General features: G+C 44.2%; 1 pseudogene; it reads left to right on the top strand.

Moving 5' to 3' along the window:
• Window positions 1-15,227, top strand: part of LOC146189979 (uncharacterized) — a 100,686-nt pseudogene extending 85,459 nt beyond the window's left edge.
• Window positions 15,228-16,183: the final 956 nt, after the last annotated feature.

The following is a 16,183-nucleotide window of genomic DNA, read 5'->3' as shown; positions in this document are numbered from 1 at the left end:
GTAGACAACTCGGGACTCGGGGCCAAAACAGCCGCACACCCGACTTTGCAACATCAGTCAGATAATCTGGTGAAGAGAACCCGAGGGGGTGTCTGTCACTCCTCAAAATTGGCCTTACCAGGAAGAAGACGACCGTCCTAGTCTGGTGATATGGAAACGGCAGTACCAACCTCTGTTAACAAGCCCTTTTGTTTTTTGTTTAGAAAAAAATGTAAAAGAATGAGAGGAGCCCGGACCACCAAAGGTTTGCCAGAATCAAGCCAATTTAGGATAAAGGAAAAGAAGCTAAACGCTCAAAACGAAAAAAAAACATAATGGAAGAGAAAATTAGGCATGTACAAAATATATATTGAAATGAGGAATTACAAAATTGGTCCGACGTCTAGCGCTGCCAATACTTCGGCACATCAGTGCAGAATTGCCTTCCGCGGGTTGTGCGGAGCTGGCAATGGCGCGGCGCTGTGATGGCGATGGCGACGCTGAGGCGCTGTCTGTTCTTTGGATTCCTTATAAGGCCCCCGCGTGAAGAAGTCGCCATCCTGTTGGCTCACGGGTAAGAGACAAGAATGTTGTAATATAAATAGAGGCGGCTAACAGGGACAACCTCGCGGCCGCGACGGTGGCAGTCGGAAGACGAGGTGGTGTGGCTCGATGACATAGTTGACAGGGGATGTGCGGGGGCTGACAAAATAGTGTCAAAGGTACGATATGGTTCACGGAAGTATAAAGCAGAAGGGTGGAAACCCAGCTGTTGCTTGGGTGGCAGTGTTGTTGGTCCCTGTTGGACCTCCCAGAGTCAGATGGAACAAACACTGCCAGCATGTCCCCGAGCGTACGGTTGAACCGCTCCGTGAGACTGTTCATTCGTTTGCAGGTGGTACATGGTTGTAGCACGGTGTATCGATTTGCAAGAAGACAGAAGTCACGACCTCTCACAAGGTAGCTTGAAAGGGGCCCCATGTCGAAGAACGAAGTGATGCAGAATAAAATGGGCTACCTCTCGGGCTGTCCCCGCAGGAAATGCGGCGGTCTGCGCATAGCGGGTCAGGTGACCTACGCGACCATGACCCATCGATTACCAATGGCACTGCATGGTAGCGGACTACAAAGGTACTCTCTCACGCGATCAAATGGGTGAGCTAGACATGGCTGCAGAGGGACAGTGGGGTCTTCCGTTGTTGACAGGCGATAGAAGAGCGAATGTAGAGACGTACGAAATTGTACATTCTCCGCCAGTAACACCTCTGACGAATTTGATCATAGGTCATGAGGATACCGGCATGAGCGCTTTGCGGGTCAGTTTGATGATGGGCACAAGCATGGGAGCGTAGGTGGCGCTGAATGACATGAAGCCAATTTCTGCCGTCTGACTTGTAGTTTCTTCGGTAGAGGACGCCGTCCCGAATTGTGAAATGGGAGTCTTGTCGGCGGCGTTACCGAGGATGCAAAGCCGTGGAAGTGGTGCCAAGAATATCAGCAGGTTAGCAACCCGAAAATCTCGCCGTTGCTCAGAAGGCATATCCTCAATTGTGAGGGCTGTCAAGGAGGCTTAAGAAGGGGACGACGAGTCGGGCGAGCACACTGCTGAACGAGAAAGGGCGTCGGCGTCAGAGTCGGCGTCTGCTCTTTTCACTGTTTAATTTGGGGCCAACTGCGGACGTATTCTGCTTGAAGAGACGACGTGCAGGCTCTGCTGTGTTATATATAATCACCTGTCATGACTTACAATGCAGTTCTGCAAATGCGGTAATCAGTTCACGCAAGCCTAAGAAGGTACAATTTTATCAAATGGTCCCGCGGCCTAGCGTTAATGCTCGCAGTCTCAATGTCAGAGTTGACAGGCTAGATACGCTACACGACGGAGAACAGGCCGGCTGAGACTGTTGGTTGAAACTTCTGCTTGTACCTTCACTAAACTTCAACACTGTAAAAAGGTAAATAAAAAATCGCATTCAAGCGAATGAAACTGTTGAAGCGGAAATGTAAAAATTTAGGCAATTTTAATGTTGGCTGTAAACCATTCGTGTACACATTTAAAAGACTGTGAATACAAAATGCGGTGGTTGCATTTTGTGTGGTCTGAGTTGCGTTGAATATCTTGAGCCATTGCATAGTGGACGTGCGCTTCTGATTCTAGCTGATGACCCCCTCCCCCCCCCCCCCCATGATTGATGATCTTTCTTCTGGTAGCAACTGATGACTTCGCATTTCTTTATGAGGCGCCTCAAGCGTATAAGGGTATGTCAAGTTGCTACAACTTCTTGAAGCAAAGGGGGACCTATTATTTTCCTAAATCCGTACCAACCCACTAATTTTCGATAACCTTTAACAAATGCAAGTTAAAAGTGATCTCCACATTTTCTGAGCTTGTCTTAAAAGTACAGCCAGAGATCTTCGGTGCTCTGGTACAGCGTAAGTTGCTAGAACATCGTGAAGTCTTCTCAGTATCATTTAAAAGCCATCATATTCAATGTTTAAGTTGCATATAAGATTTATTGGGCTATTCTCTCCCTTCAAGTGTAAGCGGAAAAAAGGTTACTTTTGTTCGAGGAAACATCTCTCATTTCGTTTTTTTTCTCACGTCTCAGAGAAAATAAGGGTAACGTGCGCTATAGTAGGGGAAGGAAGATCAACCAATCCTACCGTAGTAGAGAAGTCACCTGTTCCATAGGAGCTGATGAAATGATTAAAAATGGAGCCTTTGCACACGGAACATTGCCAATTATGACATCGTATATGGGGGTGGATTAGCATCCTCAGTGGGCAATGTGTGGTGCCGAGATATCCCCTCCGCTCCTGGTAGTAGACTATCCTCTAACTGCAACGTTTGCTTGAAACGCAATCTTTCTCGTGAATACAATGAAAGTGCTTCATATTTGTCTGTTGTGCCGGAGAATTACAACAAAGATGGCAAGCCACTCACTAGAAATCCTTGAAGCTCCCTGTGATAAAACTGTGCAGAGAAAGGCGAAGCTATCGCTTTCTTTTGGAGAATGCTTTCAACATACAAGTTTAGGCTAACTTGTTAATATAGTTCAGGCTAACATGTCTCTGGAGGTGTTAGTGGAGACTCAGGTGTCTTCTCGAGAAAAGGACGTCACAGGAAATATTGGCCTATCTGCTTCCCAAGCCGGAGTAAGAAGAATGGAAGTCTCTCCTCGTAGAAACTGATGATGCCTTGAGATATCTTTTTGTAATGCCTCGAGTAAAAGTTGCGCTATCGCTCCATGGGTAATATATATGTTGTAATAGGGCGTTCATTGACGCTCAGATGAAGAGCTGTGAGGAGAGGACCTTGCAACGGCGAGCCCAACGTACTTCTTCTTTGTCTTCGTCGCACAACGCACTGGTGCATGTCGATGGCTGAAGTGCTGACTATCACAGTACAATGTTTTCAATAAAAACCTTGGGTGTGTGTGGCACGAGAGATTACTAAAATGGAATTTGCAGTTGTATGTCACAAATAGACTAACCATTCCCTGCAGGAATAAGTGCAAACGCAAGTCTCTTCTAGATGGCACAACTAAGGCCTTCAGATTTCTCCCTCATGCCTCGTACAAATGTAGCTTCCGTGAACCGTGAACCGTGGTGAGAGGGCGGCTAGCTTTTGAAGCTGACTGGGACTCAGTATCAGCTGAAACTTTTCAACAAAGCGAATGGAAGTAGATTAGATAGAATATCTTACTAACCGCTCATTGCAAAATGTAAATGCAAGTCTCTTGAGACGTACACAACTGATGACTTCATATTTGTGTATGCCATTTCTTTTCCCTCACACGCGCAAGGCGTGGTGAGCGTACACATACCTTCTTGATTCCATCTGAGAGTAATATTTTTTAACTGCGCACCCACCACACATGTTTCCATGAAGCTTTTCCAGAATGGAAGTTGCAATTTTTTCAGTATAACCGCTCCCTGTAGGAAAAAGTGCAAATGCACCTTATCTGGTGGAAGCAAGTGATGGTTAAGATTTTTTCAGTCTTCACTAGTAAAAACAGGCGATTAAATTTCTTGAAGTCACTTGGGTCTGAAAGCACCTTGCGGACAAGTTACAGAAATAATTTACGGAGGATATATGTCTAAAGAGACAGAGGCCTCTCGGAAGCAAACAAACGCTTGTGGCAAATATGTGGCTAATGGCTCACTGCAGGAGGAAGTGGAAACGGAGGTCCGTTCTGAGGCAAAGAAATATTGCCTCCGTGTGTGCAAGCAACCATTGTCGTCAGATACCTGTAAACCCCGAAAGTTACTGCTGTCGCCAGCGCCACCGCATCTCCACTGACGTATCGGGCTGACACTTTCTATAAAACTAGCAATTAAAGACGTGAACACCAACGAATTCTTGATGCCACCTTTGTCAATAATATCTTAAACTCCGCACACGCCGCACTCATTTTCATGAAGCTCTTCAAGAAAGGAAGTAGTCTTTAAAGAAATATTAGGCTAACCGATCCTTGGAGAAACAGGTGTAAGCCTAAGTCTCTTCCAGAGCAAGAAACTGATAGTTTCAGACCGACGAACCATTACAAGTACTTGAAGCCACTTGGAACTCGGTATCAGCTGATAAACCGTACTGCGCGGACAACATTGCGCGATAACATTCCACAATCTATATCGAACGTTTGTGGCAAATATATGGCTAATTTTTATCTGAAAACACTTCCTCTTCACCATTCCTCTTCTTCTACACTCAGGTACATCTCATCGTCCTCTTCTTTGCCAAGGGGATAGTGGCACTTTCTTCCTCGCAGACCATAAACATCGTCCAAGCATGGCAGTCACCAATTCTACACTGTCTTGTTACTCCACACCTCTGCTTTGCCCAGAAACTCATACCACGCTGGACAAGCAAATATGACCACATAGTCACATAGTCACACACTAATAACCACCACCACACATATACAGTAGGACGTGTCCATCCACACCACATCACTTGTGTAGTCCCTATGTATTGAAAAACTTTAACCTGCCAACGTCTACGAAGCCACGAAGCCCATGTACTTGAGGCAAAAAGATTCTTAACTACCATGGCCCCAAAACGTAAGAGGTGTCCAAGAATAACAGCTTTAGGCCAAGAATAACAGCTTGAGGCCCGATAATAATCTCGTTCTTTGCATTACTCAGGAGGATTGCTCAATAAAAGTAAATTCTTTTCTACGTAAACTCAACGAAACTTCACTAATACATCTGTCTTCTTTCTTCTGTATCCAGTACGCCTCTAAAATTTCGCGCGCCATCTTATCCCGACTCTTTCCTAAAATGTTAAGCCTGCTAAACAACGGCTCACACTTGCACTTCTGACAGTGCAAGGGTAAATTTGACCCCTTGCCATTTTCTATGGACTTCTCGTGTTCCCTCATTCTATCATTGATACATCTTCCAGTTTGCCCTATATATACTCTACCGTTCACTGCAGGAGAAAGTGGAAACGGAGGTCCGTTCTGAGGTAAAGACTCCGTGTCTGCCTCGTTGAGAAAATGTCTCTTAGAGGGGAATAAGGATAATTCTGGTTGCTTTGCCTCAACATCTTGACCTCACAGATGAACACACGCTACAGTGCTGGCAAGAAAATATTACACCTGTATTGAAGTGCAATCTCAAGTCTATTCTCGTAGAAACAGCTGTCTTCAAATAACTACGTCATATCTAGTAAAATGCGAAAAACGTAAGGCATGATTAACTGCTACAACTTGAAGCCATGCTGCGACTTAATATCAGTATAAATATGTGCATCTTTGTGAGTCGATAGGACGTCTTAAAGCCATCTGAGCCTCAGTATGTTACGAAATCCTCGCCCACCGCACACGTTGTGTGGATGCTTATCCAACCCTGGAGGATTAAGTGGAAACGCAAGCCTCTTTTTGAGTAAACAGCAGAGGCTTTCTGCTTATCATCTCTCGATGTATTGCGTGAATCGCGGTGCGTGGTCAGAAAGAACTTAATGGAGTCTCCTCAGACTCCTCACTTGAAATTCTTACAGACCACAATTATCTCGGTGAACATTTTTAAGAATCGAAGTTGAAGTTCATGTATGGTTTGTACTGTGCTTACTTTTCGCTGCAGGTGTAAGTCAACATTCTTCGAAGTCGTGTGTTATAGAGCATAATAACGCTAATTATTGGTCAGCTGATACACGTTCTTGATGCCTCCTGAAACATTGCCCCCTGAAACATTGCCAAAATAATTTTCTTTCTGGAGGAAACAACTGATCGTTTAGATTTCAGTATTGCAATCTCGTATTAACTAGCAATAAAGCGTGCGTAACCCTCGGTACTTTTGAAACTCCAATATCAGCGGGAATTCTTGCGTTGTGGTGAGCCGCTAGAACCTGCTGAAGCATATAGGAACTCAGTATCTCCTGGAATCTTTAGCCGCTGCTATAATTACTGCGACGACCATTGAAAAGTGGAATCATATGGAAGAAATATTAATAGACGTACCGCTCCCCGTAGGAGTAAGCGGAAACGCAAGTCTTTTCCTGAGTGAACTGCAAAAGTCTTCATATTTCTGTATTTCAGTTCTGAGACTATGGCGTAAATCACGATGAGTGGCCAAAACACTCCCCACAAGCTCGTATTATGGAAATATTTACCGGTCACATTTCTTTTGGGCAAACGTTTCAAGCATCGGAGTTGAAATTGATATTTCTTAAGAATTCATTAATTCCTGGATAATAAGGGCAATTCTTGCTCAGCTGCTTTAGTTGACGCGATCAGAGTTCGTGAAGTCATGCCTCATAGTGAATAAAAAAAATGAAGTGACTACCTTGGGATCAGAAGTTAATTTCTAAAGTATTCTGCGCCGTTCGGCTGCAGCTCAACTCTCCTTGGCTTCCATGTCCAGCGCGTTTAAGTTCACCGGCGTTATGATGCGTTCATAGGAAAGGAAAGGCGGAACATCTGTCCCTGCCCGGCGGCGTTGGATCGCACTCGTTCCCGCTTCGTCCTCATAGCTGACGGCTTGACGTCACCCTAATTGAGTGACCTAACTATTATAGTTTTTGATACTTTCTAAATTCGCGGCAATTGCATTATGTGTCATTCGCGGAATTCCGCTGTCATCCTCACGGTAGACAAGCGGAATTATGAAAAGCGTTTCCCGATCCGGGGCGTGGCGCAGTAAAGCGCTCAGCTGGGAGATCCCAGACGGACGTTCGATTCCTGGATTTGGACTATTTTTTTTTTAAATGAGTAGTAGTCGCACATCTCTTAAGCGTTGCTAGGCAACACCGGCAGAGCTTGGCGAGCGGCTGCGCAGCTGGCCTTGGCTGGGACTTCACTCGGTCGCGGCATACGGCGTATGTGATGCTCGGCTTCGACCACTCGTAGTGAAGAACCTTTTCGCTTCCAAACGTTTTCCAAATCACTGCAGAAATAAATGTGTGAAGCGTTGGAGTGTCCGTAAAATTCGTCAGCCCAATATCACGAGTGACAACTGCCGCGCCTTTCCTTTCCTGCATTAACTTCTACACTTGTCCTTATGGGTGGTGCACGATTCAAACAATTCCTTCGTATGAAATATTCAAATACGGCCTCTTTGTTTTTGATAAATTCCGGCATTTAAATTATAAATTGGAAAAGTGTAGGATCCCTCCCCTTAAATTTTATCGTCATAGATGTGGCTGCTTTACTTCAGACATACTTGTTTATACTGCAATGAGTCTGAGACGTTGGAGCGTATTTCTTTTGTCCGGTCTGCATTTCGCCTCTCTCCGAAAACTCTTCCTTCACACTATTTACTTTCGTTTTGTGCTACTCAGCCGGGCTTCAGCAGCCGTGCAGTTCGCTCCGCGGTACAAAAAGTTTTGAACGCCTCGGCAAGGGTTCCCTGCTAGATGTGCAGATTCCGCTGTTTCTCCTCTTCAGGTATTATTGAGTGAGTAGAGACTTTTTCAAACGTATTGCATATGTATACGCAATAGTGTTTTTTCTTCTTAATCTCATATCATACTTTCAGAGCACACGAACAACGTAGAGGACCGTTTTCGTTGATGCTCTGTGTTTAACCTAGTTAAGTGTTCATATAGTTATTGGTAACCGTAACCGGGTTCCAAGCATAGAAGCTTCAATGCGGAACTCAGCACGTCTGCACCGTGGTGAAAGCCGCGCCACCGTAGTCTATATCTTAAAATCAAATCCGTTGTCAACGCGCACTGAAAGGCGAGTAGGAACCCTTTCGCCTGGCAAGAAACATTCTCGCTGATAAAAACAGCACCTAGAGTGAAATGTGACTACTCCTAAGTCAGCTGGACACAGCGTTGTATTCACAGTGAAGCATCACATGCCAAAAATTTAGTTTTTAATACATAGGAAATATCAAAAATAAGTTTCAGATGTCGTTATCCCACAATAGGAATGATGCCTTTAGCAGCCAATTTCTCAAACATAATACGTGTGTCGACCCCGAAAGTTTGAGCGCCGATCACAAAGGATACGCTTCACGTACTTCTATTTGCCTCAGAGCAATGACAATGCATCATGTGTAGGAAACGCGTCACGGGCTTGTTTAAGATCATGGGAAGGTTTTAATGCGAAAGCATTTCCTGCCTTATGAGTGGCTTATACAGGACCTCTGGAGAGAGCGTGTCACCCCGACACGTACTCACGAGCTCACGAGGTCTTCAAGAATCTTCACCCACTCTGGACTTTCACAGCCTTGGTACTCTTTTGAACAAAAATGAACAAAAATACTCAGCGCAACAAATACAATGTGACAACACAACAGAAGGAGCTTTGTAACGCAGAGTGGTATGCGTGTGAAAGCAGTAAACTAATCTTTATCGCTTGGGAAAATTAAAATATCAAGTTATGACGATGGAAGTAACTGATTCTAATTTTATCACTTTCATACTGTTTATTTGTAACAATAATTGTAAACCGTGTACTGTGTATAAATAAACAGTATACTGTTTAGAAATATTTCATTGTGAAATTATTTGCACTATATTCGTATTTGAGACAACTTCAGTTTAAAATATTAGCTTACACCAGTTATTGGCTAATTTATTTGACATACTGAGGATTGTAGCACAGTAATAACAAGGACGAGGAGAGAAGAACGCGTTTTAGTCGTCTCGCCATCGTTACTATTGCGCTGCAGTCCCTTACGCTTCAGTTGATTCGCCTCTTGTGTTGTCCCGGTACTTTCGAGCAACACGTATCGAAAACACGATGTGCCCTATCCGCTGCCTGCATGGGGCTTAGGCAACATTCATAGTAGGCTTACTGCGCGTTCGCGTGCTTTGAATGAAGACCTGCCGAGGTCATCTTGTATGATCTCGGCAGCCATTTGTCAATGGCAGCCTTCGACCACTATGCCCACTTTGCTCTGACCGCGCTGTAATCAAGACCATGTTTTTTTTTCCACAGGCAGAGCAAAGCGTTTAAAATTCCAAGGCAGGCACATGCGGATTTCGGGCCCGTCGCTTGGCTTGTCGAATGCGCTCATAGTCCACCTCCAGCAGGCCGTGAGAGGAGCTAACGAGTACACACGGAGGTAGCGGATTACGGTCCCTTCTCTTGGCTTGTGGAATGCGTTCTTCGTCCACCTCCAGCAGGCCGTGGGCTCAAGAACTGTAGCTCTGTGGGCGTCTTTGCAGTGAACTGGATCCACAAATTGTGTACGCAGGTAAAGCACCCAATGTGGGCAGCTGCTGCAGGACGTCTCCGTTAAGGTGCATCCACACGACGGACCACGGACAGCGCGGACCGGGAGGGGGTACTCTCCATCCCGCGTCTCTCCGATCTCCTTGTAGCGCACTGCTTTTGAGAGTACTCGTCAAACTCCAGAGCAGTTTACGCAGTTGATGTCGCGCGTCGGACCCAGGATGGCGCGACAGGAGACTGTGATGCGCTCACCGATTTCGCCGACTACAGGACTGCAAGTCACTCTTCGCTACCTTACGTCTGGTTAGTAACGTTTACTCTGAATTATTATTCCATGGCTGTGCCGCTAGGCCTGCAAAGCTTCGCATCCTATGGCACACAGGCAAAACACACGCAGGAAGCCTACCGCTAAAATATCTGTAACGCTAAAAGCAAACTTTTCATCTCCATGCGCTTACAATAGTTACACCTGCAGCTAGCTATAAGGTACAATTAGAATGTAGTTCAGCAGAAAGGAAAGTTGGGTAGTTGAAGACTGTTCATGATGAATAAGTGGGCGCGAACGGAACGTAGGCACAAAAGGAGGCAACAATCTTCTAGACTCTGTAAAGTCCTCGGAGTGGTCTTTTCGGGGTATCTGACTTTGAACAACACCATTGAATATCTTGTTTCAGCACATACTCACACACTGTCATTACTAACAGAAAATTGAAAAAAAAAAAGGTGAGAACAATCCAGTGACAACTAGGAGCAGTCTTTTTTTTTTTTCTAGCTGAGTGTTATACACAACTTTAGATTGAGGTTCCACATTTTCTAACAAATGCCTTTTCATTTTCTAGGAGAGAGCCATTACGCAACGAGCCGACAGTTCCGGTTGGGACATTTGACAAATAACGAGATTGTCCCAGAAACCTGTGATGCAATTTATCAAGAGCTGAAGGGAGACTACCTGAAGACCCCCAAAACGGAAGGAGCCTGGGAAGAGGTGATGAAAGGGTTCAGGGAGAAGTGGCACTTTCCAAACTGCCTAGGTGCCATGGATGGGAAACATGTTGTTTATCAGAAGCCACCACGATCGGGGTCTCATATATTTCAACTACAAAAAATCATTCAGTATATACCTGTTTGCTGTGGTGGACGCAGCGTACAAATTTATATATCTTGACGTGGAAGCTCCAGGGTCGCAAGGCGATGCTGGTGTTTGGCAGACAACACCACTCCAACAAGCTATGAAGGACAAGAGGGCCAATATGCCTGAATTGCTCAAAGTTGCAGCTACACCAGATATGTCTGCCACCTGTCTTCGTAGGTGATGATGCCTTTTCTATAGGAAATAACCTCATGAAGCCATATGGAGACATCCTCTTTTCAGCTGACCAGAGAGTCCTCAACTACAGGTAAGCTCCGAGGTACATGCTATGAATTTTTGAGATTGCCAGTGTATTCCAAGCTGGAGACTAAAATAGCTGAAACATAAACTTTGGCATTTTCGCAGTGCCGCAAACTGTCAAAATACCTGGCAAACAAGACTCAGACACAATCTTCACAGCCACAATCAATCAGTAGGTTGTACATAATATTTATTGCATTGTGCTTATTGTGTCAATACGTGAACAAAAAATGCTACGTTTATTGTTCGCAAACCGATCGTGTGTGCGAAATCGAGTCCGCTTTGACAGCATCAACAAGTGCCCATGATGCAGCAGCTTCTTCCAACTCGCCTGTGGCCGTTGAGGTAGAGTCTTCACGTAATCTCAGATTCCTTTTTACAAATATAAAAAGCCTATTAAATAAACGCGATGCCTTATCGTCTCTGATAGACACGCCTGCTGCCGACGTGATTATTTTAACAGAAACTTGGTTGTCAAGCAGAATTGATAGTTCTGAACTGTTTGATTGTAAGCGGCACCACACTGTTTATCGAAAAGACCGTCCCGGGCGCTCGGGTGGCGGACTTTTGATAGCGGTTGCAGATGATTTATTTTCTTATGACGTCTTCATACCATCGGAGTTTGAATTTCTTTGTACATGTATCAAGATAAACCATAAAGAGACTGTTTTCTGCGTGTCTTACTGGCCGCCGCAATCATCAAGCAGTTTTTGTGATGACCTTTATGACTGCATTAACAAAATCATTGTGAGGTTTCCAAAAGCGCCAATTTTTCTTTTAGGCGACTTTAATTTCCCTGCCATATCATTGATGGAAGCCGGCCCTACGGTTATTTCCTCTTCATCAGAATGACTAGCCTTCATCGACTTATGCTTAACTTTCAACAACTGCCACCATTTTAGACCTTGTTACAACAACCTGCCCTGATTCTGTTTCATCTCTCGCACTTCTACCAGGACTAAGTGATCATTCAGTTATCACTTTCACTATACCGTTCCGCTCACCTTACCCAGTCAAACATCATAAAATAATTCGGGATTACAAAAAAGGAAATTACTGTGCAATGAACTTGAACAATTTGCTGACGTGTTTTTCCCCAGATTTTGGGAATGTTCACTGCATGATAACTGGTCTCTTTTTCAAAATAAACTAAAAGCCCATAGTGAAAAGTACATCCGCTCTTCGCAGAATAACGTGCACTAAACGTTCACCATGGTTCAATATTTCCTTGAAACGGCTCCTAAACAAGAAAAAACACATTTTTCGTCTCTGCATCGTATCGAACTCTAGTGATAGATGGAATGCTTATCGTGTTGTATCATCTCAGTATAAGAATTCTTTATCTAATACGAAACGCAGCTTCTTTCAGGATACCTTGCCTAGATTACTGACTACTAACCCGCGTAAGTTCTGGACTGTTCTTGACGTGAATCCGAAAAGAACTTTTGTACTGAAAAACACCCGAGGTGATCTCGTCCCATCGAACCAATGTTGCACGTTATTTAATCATACGTTTTCTTCATGTTTCATGAGAGCTACGCCGGTTAACCTTCCTAACGTATCTTCCTCACGCTGGCCATTGATGGATGCTATTACCATTGAGTGGGAGGGCATTTCTAAACTTATTTATAATGCTAAAATGTCATCATCTGCAGGGGTTGACGGTATCAGCAACAAATTAATTTCTTCACTTATGTTGTCAGAACTTTTTACTCAATCATTGCAGTCCGGCACACTCCCTGACGACTGGAAGGGGGCAAGGTGGTTCCGGTGCACAAGTCTGGTGATGTTCACGGCCCTTTCAATTACAGACCAATATCAATAACATCTATACCATGCAGATTACTTGAACATGTTATCTATTCTGCCCTTGTCAAACATCTTGAGTCCAATTGCTTTTTTACAGCCAATCAACATGGTTTTCGACGTAATCATTCCTGTTAAACCCAATTAATAGCTTTTACTAATGATCTTTTTGCAGCTTTGGATCATCCATCGGTCGTTGATTTCATTTTCATAGATTTCGCTAAGACCTTTGACACCGTGTCTCATTCTCTTTTACTCTTAAAACTTAGTAAACTTAACATAGATAATGACGTGTTACACTGGATTGAATGTTTTTGGAGGGCCGCACACAATACGCGACAGCTAATAACCATAACTCCAATCTTTCATCGGTAACATCGGGCCTTCCTCAAGGATGAGTACTAGGAACTCTCCTCTTTCTAATCTATATTAATGACCTTCCTGATCTTGTAGCATCATCTATCCGGCTGTTGGTTGATGACTTTGTGATATATAGGGAAATTTCTAACCCATCTGATATTGTTGTTTTGCAGCGTGATATTTATAACATTTCTGCATGGTGTGAAACTTGGCTGATGAAACTTAGCGTATCCAAATGTAAAGCAATGAAAGTAACACGACTTCCTGACAAGGCTAACCCATATCCGTACGTTCTTAATTGCTCTTCTTTAGAGTGACCTCTCATGGAAAACGCATATCGAACATGTAACAAGGCTAATCGCATGCTTGGCTTCCTTCGTCCTAACTTTTCTCTTGCTCCGGTTTATGTAAAGCTATTTCTCTACAAAACGGTCGTTCGTAGTAAGATGGAATACGCGTCCTCTGTGTGGGATCCTAACATCAAGACTCTTATTAATACCTTAGAATCTGTCCAGAATCGTTAAGCTCGTTTTATTTTGAATAACTACTCCCGTTCATCTGGTGTCACACTGCAGGACTAATCAGTATTTCTACTCTTTCCTCCCCAAGACCAGCTCAGACTGGAACCACCTTTCCTCCCCAAGACCAGCTCAGACTCGAACCACCTGCCCGCCTGCATCGTCTCTATTTCCGAACAGGAAGCGTTCAAATCTGCGCTTCTTCGTCACCTATGTTAAAAAATTCTTAGTTCTAATGTTTGTATAAGTAGTTAAACGACTCCTATCTGTAACGCCTCAACGGCCCTGATAGTAACCAAATAAATAAATGAAGGTGTAGCATGCATGAGTGCCCGAAATGACGCCTCTCTCGCCTTTAACCATTTACTGTGAAAAGTTGAATGCTGTCATGTATTTCGTCTGTTGCATTTTGATTTATAGAGTGAAAGGGTACGTTTTTGGCCAGAATAATATGCAGCACTCTGATTCTAACTCAAGCATTACATAGGATAGGAATGCTTCTTCCATGTCCATGGTATACCAGCAGTCATCACCAATATGTACGTAATACCCCCTGCAGAGGGTTTTAAGGAAATGAAACGACTGAAATGCCATTGAATTTTCTCTAACGCGAGAGAGCTATGACTGTCTGTGATTGCTGTGGATTACAATGGTTGTGATTACTCTTCCTGTGGTGTCGTTTCCATTTCTTCCACTTACCCTGCCCTAGCCGGGTAGTCGCGTCTTTTATTAAAATGAACCAAATAGACCACAAGGCTGTTCTACGACGAGTGCATGACCTTTCTTTTGTAAGTTATCAACCTTCATTTTGCTTTATGACATAATTTGTGTTTTAGAGGCTGTCCAGAGCTCGGAGGGTTGCTGAAAACGCCTTTGGGATTTTGGCAAATCGTTTTCGGTGCCTGCACACTGTAATTGAAGCAAAACCGGACAGAGTTGTACCTGTCATCTTTGCAGCTTGCGCCCTGCACAATTTGGACGAAAAAGGGCAACGAGAAGTGATCCGTATTGCCCTGGCCGTTGCTAAGATTCAAGGGATCCAGGTCGACGGCTAAGGGGGAGGACATGGTTGGGACAGAGCTTCGCCTCGGATCCTCACCAACCTTTTGACGGGTGCAATAAATGTTATTCTCTCTATCTCTCAGCCATGGGATGCAAGCTCCACTGGAACAGTGTGTGGAAGATGCTAATGGCAACGACCACACATTTTTTGGCTTGCAACAGGCAACACGTGGACGACCCAATGCATTTGGGGCTGCTGTGCGTGAGCAGCTGTGCTCATACTTTAAGGACAGAGGTGCAGGGCCGTGCAGCAAGACTCTGCTCACCTCAATAGCCACCTCACAGATAGTCTGCTGACGAAAAAATTCAGCCAGATGACATTTTTTAATGAGCAACATCAAGGCGTGCAGTGCCATGGGAGCAAGGCCACAGATATTGGCCACTGCAGCACATAGTGTTTTAAACAAATAAATAAACATTCAGCACCTTCATTCACCTGCATTCAGGTGCCTCTCGATGACTTCAAGAATTTCTTTTTGACATTTCACTTGTCTGGTGGTGCTCATCTGCTTCATTAGTGCACCAGCATAATTAGCAAATTAGCATCAGGGACATGTGGCTTTTGTATTGCATTGGCCAGGGACTCGAGAGCCGTCTGCCTTATAAAAATTGCATTTGATGCAGCATTTCCTCTACCCTGCCTCGGTTGTTTTGCTGGTGGAGTGGGTGCGCTATGTCCACTGTGCTTGTGGTATAGCTGCATCTGTGCCGCTTGAACCTGGTTCTAACTGCAGAGGCTCCATGTCACTTTCTGCATCATGCTCGTCTGGCGTCTGGCATGCGGCGGGGCTTGATGTTGCCAGAAGATACTCTTCAGGCTATAATACAAGCACATAGCATACATAGCATCAAGGTTACTTGCCAAACAGCCGTGAATACAAAAAATAGATAATTTTTATGCAGGAAAACTTTGCGGCTTTCCGAATGATTACTTGCTAAATGAAAAAGAAGCATTCCTCACTTAAAAAAAAGTGCATGCATGCATGAGCAGAAGCTCTAAATCATGAATACAAACCAAGTGAAAAAGGGTTGAGGGTCTTTTTTCAGGGCTCAAGTTAAGAACAAAAAGCAGTTATTCTATAATAAAACAATGTAAAATGCTGAGCCTTTTAATGAATGAATAGCTGGTAGACTGCACAGAAACGTCTGAGAACTTTTCACGCGATTATAAAAAAAAATGTGCAGTAAGTCGTGTTTGAACATGTGCAGAACATGTAAATTTCAGCAAATGTTTTCTGCTGCAGTGTCGGTGCTATAATATTAGGAATTGTACTTGCCATTTCTGCCTCTTCTGAAAATGCTTCAGTGGTATACCGGTATCCCGGGCGTGGTACATCACCAAAAAATTTTAAACAGCGAAAGAATTTCCATTTCACGCTATAGCTGTCCCCTCGTGCTTGTCCGCCGCTTGTTCGTGAAGACTGTTTTTAGCCCTTCTG

The sequence above is a fragment of the Amblyomma maculatum genome, chromosome 5 (assembly GCF_055883805.1).
Source record: "Amblyomma maculatum isolate TAMU_Amacu chromosome 5, ASM5588380v1, whole genome shotgun sequence".
In the NCBI taxonomy this organism is placed as follows: Eukaryota; Metazoa; Arthropoda; class Arachnida; order Ixodida; family Ixodidae; genus Amblyomma; species Amblyomma maculatum.
The sequence above is the reverse complement of the archived record's forward strand: the minus strand, read 5'-3'. Positions and strand labels throughout refer to the sequence as shown.